The sequence below is a fragment of the Triticum dicoccoides genome, chromosome 7B (assembly GCF_002162155.2).
Source record: "Triticum dicoccoides isolate Atlit2015 ecotype Zavitan chromosome 7B, WEW_v2.0, whole genome shotgun sequence".
Lineage (NCBI taxonomy): Eukaryota > Viridiplantae > Streptophyta > Magnoliopsida > Poales > Poaceae > Triticum > Triticum dicoccoides.
In genome coordinates, this window is record NC_041393.1 from 548,825,192 (window position 1) to 548,831,241 (window position 6,050).

Below are 6,050 nucleotides of genomic sequence, written 5' to 3' on the forward strand. Positions count from 1 at the left end.
CTGTCAAAATACAGTTGGGGTGTGCGGTGCTCCTTGCTCGCGGGCGGTCCCTCGGTCATCAACTTCATGGCATCCATCTTTGCCCAGTGCATCTTGGCGTTGGCAAAGGCCATTCGCGTGCCTTCGATGCAGACCGACCGCTTGATGGCATCAAGCCGAGGGCAAGCACTGACAAGCCGCTTCACAAGTCTGAAGTAGCTGCTGGGAATGGCTTCGGCAGTCCATAGCCGGATTATCAAATCCTTCATGGCTAGTTCAGCCGCCCTATGCAGCTCGACCAGTTGTTTCAGCTGATCGCTAAAGGGCACTGGATGTTCTGGCGCAAGGTATTGCGACTAGAATAGCTTCTCCATAGATCTGCCCTCTTCGGCTCGATAAAATTCCGCAGCATCTGACACGCTGCATGGCAGATCCGTAAACGCCCCTGGAGAACTCCAAATCCGGGTCAGTAAGAGGAACCTTTCCTTCACATATCTTCTCTGCATAATAAAAGCCTTACCCGTCGCGGTCTTCTTGGCTGCCCGAATTTCCTGGAGGGCGCCCTAGGCTTCGGCTCGGGCATCGTGTGCGCTCTGGCGGACTTTGGCAAGTTTGGACTCTTGCTCCTTAAGGTCGCGCTCCAAGGACTCACACTTCTTGACGGTGTCCTGGAGCTCTTGCTGGACCTCACTGACCCGGGCCTCATGCTTCTCGCGTGCGGCCCGTTCCTTCGCCGCTTTGTCCTCGGCCTCGGCCAGCGCCTTCTTGAGGGCCTCTACTTCGGTAGTTGCCCCTAATAAATACCATGGCACTTTAGTCAGCACGAATCATTCATCCTTCCTGAATATATACAAGGTTACGACATACCTTGACTATCCTCCAGCTGCTTCTTCACGCGGCCGAGCTCTTCCTCGGCCCGCTCCAGACTCTGCCTCAGTCGGAAGAGTTCCACAATATGAGCGGTCGCAGCTAGCAGCGATGCCTGCTTATTCACATAGACATATTAGATTAGACTCCTACGAAAATTATTTGATCCTCTGTCCGGATTTTCTTTCCGAACACCGGACAGAGTATCAGGGGCTACTATCTATACTGTGACATTCTTTTTATAGTTGTGTTGCTTAGCTCAAAGCTTGTTAGAAGGCTACTGCATGCTTTGGTCAATCCACTCTTTGCGGACTGGATCCTCTCAATCACCGTACCCATAAGGGTACGGTGTTCGTCAACAGTGGAGGCACCTTGCAGCGCTTCCAACAAACTGTCTGGTGCCTCCCTCTTTTGAAAGAGGTGTCCCGCCTGATTCCGGAGCCTCTTGTGTCTCCGGAACTATATTCGGCCGAGGGCCAATGTGGATATGGCCCCCACCATCGGTGTCCATGGGGCCTTGCTCCCCCATGTGTCCGGTAGCCGAGGCTTCGCCCTCCAGCGCCTCCTTGACGGCCTCTGGATTCTCTCCCGGGCCAGGGACCCTTCGGGCGATGCCTCGGTGCCATCCAGGTCCCGGGGAGAGGAGGACAATGGAAGGGTCCCACTTTCCATCGTCGTCGGGTCCAGCGAATCCTCTGAAGATAAGGACCGCTCGAGGTTGGACCGAGCCGGACTGCAAATGCATAATTTAGCACATTAACATGATGAAGTAAAGAGGCCGGATAAATGAACGTGTCCGGACACTTACAATTTGGCCAGGGGCTTCTCCCTGGGCTCCCACTCCCGGCTGTTGTCAGTGGCCGCTGCAGAGCTATCCGGAAGGGAATCTTTCCCCTTCTTGGATGCCTCGGCCTCCAGATGCGTGGATGCCATCATCTTCTTTCTCCCCCCTACAGGGGGGAGCGGCTTTCTTCTTCCTCCTCCTCTTCCTTGTCGTCTTCGGCAGCAGAGAAGTGCGCCTCGGCATCTTCGGACGTCACATCCGAATTACCCTTGCGGTGGAGACCACCTCTGGTCCCCTTGGCCTTCTTCTCCAGCACCTGATAAGGCGCCGGAACTAGCATCTTCGTCAGAAGCGGGATTTCGGGGCCTTCGGGCAACAGAGACAGATAGTTAATCCGCTCCGCCATCTCTGTCTAGTCCTAAAAAAATTGATAGGGAGGCTTAGATGCCTTCCTCGAGTATACAAGTAAAGGGTATACCTTGAAAACATGAAATAACTTACTGGATTAGCAGGGTGAGTTAAGTCATGCCCACGATCCTCGATCGTGGGCGGTGGTGTCTCGTTGGCCTTGAAGAGCACCTTCCAGATATCTTCGTGCGTCGTGCCGAAGAGCTCCAGTAGCGTCTGGTGCTTGGCCGGATCGAACTCCCATAGATAGCAAGTTTGACATTGGCACGGAAGGATTGGGCGAACGAGCATCACCTGGATCACGTTGGCGAGCTTGATTCTCTTGTTTATCATGCTCTGAACACGCATTTGGAGCGCTGTCAGCTCGTCCGAAAAAGACCAGGTCAGGCCCTTCTCTTGCCAAGAAGTGAGCCGCATCGGGACTCCAGACCAGAACGCGGGAGTCGACGCCCAGTTGGTGCCGCGCGGCTCGGTGATGTAGAACCACCCCGACTGTCACCCTTTGACAATCTCCACAAAGGAGCCCTCGGGCCAGGTGACATTGGGCATCTTGCCCACCATGGCACCTCCGCACTCTGCTTGTTGACCACTCACCACCTTCGACTTCACATTGAAGGTCTTCAGCCATAGCCCGAAGTGAGGTGGGATGCGGAGGAAGGCCTCACACACGACAATAAATGCCGAGATGTTGAGGATAGAGTTGGGGGCCAGATCGTGGAAGTCTAACCTGTAGTAGAACATTATTTCGCGGACGAACGGGTGGAGAGGGAATCCTAGCTTGCGGACGAAGTGTGAGAGGAACACCACCCTCTCCTGGGGCTGCGGGTTGGGGACTATCTGTCCCTTGGCCGAAAGTCGGTGAGCAATTTCCGTGGCCAAGTACCCGGCCTCCCGGAGCTTCGTGATATCCTTCTCCTTGACGGAGGAGGCCATCCACTTGCCTCCTGCTTCGGATCTGAACATGGTTGGAGTACTTTTTGGGCGGAAAAGGTGAGAGCTTGGGCGCTGGAGCTCGAGAATGGATGGGCAGAGGAAGGAGAAGGCGTGGGTGAAAAAGGAAGAATCATTATCCCTTTATAAAGGCAGTGAATATTATGCGCCTCCCCACTCGCCTTAAAACTCGCCTGTTCCCCAAGGGCCATGCAGATGGCACGGTTGTGTTACCCATGCCCGTATTGATGAGAATCCTGTGATAAGGGGACACGATCTCTGCTTTGACAAGACGTGCCAATAAAACCGCACCTCGAAATATGGAGCGGCAGGGTAAAGAATGGTTCGAATAATGGGCAGTGGCGTGATGTCACACTACGAAAAGTTGTCAGTGGATTTCGTGAAATATTATACTCTCTAGCTACGATTGTGTATGGAACTTGTTTTGCAGAGTCGGACATGATTCTCGTGTTTGGAATCTACTTTGAAGTATTCGGAGAAGGAACCCGCCTTGCAATGCCGAAGACAATCTGCGCGCCAGACTCATCGTCATTGAAGCCTGGTTCAGGGGCTACTGAGGGAGTCCTAGATTAAGGAGTCCTTGGACAACTGGACTATATACATGGGCCATACTGTTGGGCTATGAAGATACAAGATAGAAGACTTCTTCCCATGTTCGGATGGGACTCTCCTTTGCGTGGAAGGCAAGCTTGGCGATTCGGATATGTAGATTCCTTTCCCTGTAACCGACTTTGTGTAACCCTAGCCCCTGATGGTGTCTATATAAACTGGAGGGTTTAGTCCATATAACAACAATCAGAATCATAGGCTAGACTTCTAGGGTTTAGCCATTACGATCTCATGGTAGATCAACTCTTGTAATACTCATATTCATCAAGATCAATCAAGCAGGAAGTAGGGTATTACCTCCATAGAGATGGCCCAAACCTGGGTAAACATTGTGTCCCCCACCTCCTGTTACCATTAGCCTTAGATGCATAGTTCGGGACCCCCTACTCGAGTGATACGTCTCCATCGTATCTACTTTTCCAAACACTTTTGCCCTTGTTTTGGACTCTAACTTGCATGATTTGAATGGAACCAACCCAGTGACATTGTTTTCAGCAGAACTGCCATGGTGTTATTTTTGTGCAGAAATAAAAGTTCTCGGAATAACTTGAAACTCCACGGAAAATATTTTTGGAATTAATAAAAAACTACTGGCAAAAGAATCAAGGCTAGGGGGGCACACCCTGTCCACGAGGGTGGGGGCGCGCCTACCCCCTGGGCGCGCCCCCTGCCTCGTGGGCCCCCTGATGCTCCACTGACCTCAACTCCAACTCTATATATTCACGTCCGGGGAGAAAAAAAATCAGAGAATGATTCATCGTGTTTTACGATACAGAGCCGCCGCCAAGCCCTAATCTCTCTCGGGAGGGTTGATCTAGAGTCCGTTCGGGGCTCCGGAGAGGGGAATCCGTCACCGTCGTCATCATCAACCTTCCTCCATCACAATTTTCATGATGCTCAACACCATGCGTGAGTAATTCCATCGTAGGCTTGCTGGACGGTGATGGGTTGGATGAGATTTACCATGTAATCGAGTTAGTTTTGTTAGGGTTTGATCCCTAGTATCCACTATGTTCTGAGATTGATGTTGTTATGACTTTGCTATGCTTAATGCTTGTCACTAGGGCCCGAGTACCATGATTTCAGATCTGAACCTATTATGTTTTCATGAATATATGTGAGTTCTTGATCCTATCTTGCAAGTCTATAGTCACCTATTATGCATTGTGATCCGTTAACCCCGAAGTGACGATAATCGGGATACTTACCCGTGATGACCGTAGTTTGAGGAGTTCATGTATTCACTAAGTGTTAATGCTTTGGTATGGTACTATATTAAAAGGAGGCCTTAGTATCCCTTAGTTTCCAATAGGATCCCGCTGCCACGGGAGGGTAGGACAAAAGATGTCATGCAAGTTCTTTTCCATAAGCATGTATGACTATATTCGGAATACATGCCTACATTACATTGATGAACTGGAGCTAGTTCTATGTCACCCTATGTTATAACTATTTCATGAGGAATCCATCCAACATAATTATCCATCACTTATCCAATGCCTACGATCTTTTCACATATTGCTCTTTGCTTAGTTACTTTACTGTTGCCACTGTTACAATTACTACAAAACTGCTACTGTTACTTTTGCCACTGTTAACATTACTTCCATATTACTTTGCTACTAAATACTTTGCTATAGATATTAAGTCTTTCAGGTGTGGTTGAATTGACAACTCAACTGCTAATACTTGAGAATATTCTTTGGCTCCCCTCGTGTCGAATCAATAAATTTGGGTTGAATACTCTACCCTCAGAAATTGTTGCGATCCCGTATACTTGTGGGTTATCAAGACTATTTTCTGGCGCCGTTGCCGGGGAGCATAGCTCTATTCTTTGAGTCACTTGGGATTTATATCTGCTGATCACTATAAGGAACTTGAAAGACGAAAGAACTAAGATTTTTCCCTCAACTATGAGGGGAGGTAAGGAACTGCCATCTAGCCCTGCACTTGATTCACCTTCTGTTTTGAGTAAACTTGCGACACCTAAACCTGCTTCTGCTAGTAATTCTGATATGTCGCATGTTATTGATGATGCCACTTCTGCTATGAGTGATGCTTATGATGAAACTACTTCTATGCTTGATAATACTGTGCCATTAGGTGAATTTCTTGATGAACAACTTGCTAGGGCTAGAGAGAATGAAATTATTGAAACTGATAATACTGATGAAAGTGATGATGAAGATTCTCCCCCTAGATATGAATTGCATGATGTGCCTGAGGGTTATGTTATGGATGAAGAAACTGCTAGAGATTTTCTTGCTTGCAATGATAGATCTGATCTTAAGAAATTATTAGCTAAGCTAAAAGAAGTCTCCAAATGCTAGAATGAAATACAACCCTGCTTTTGCTACTTCACCTATCTGTGTTACTGATAAGGATTATGATTTCTCTGTCGATCTTGAGATAATTACTTTGGTTGAATCTGATCCTTTTTATGGCTATGAAT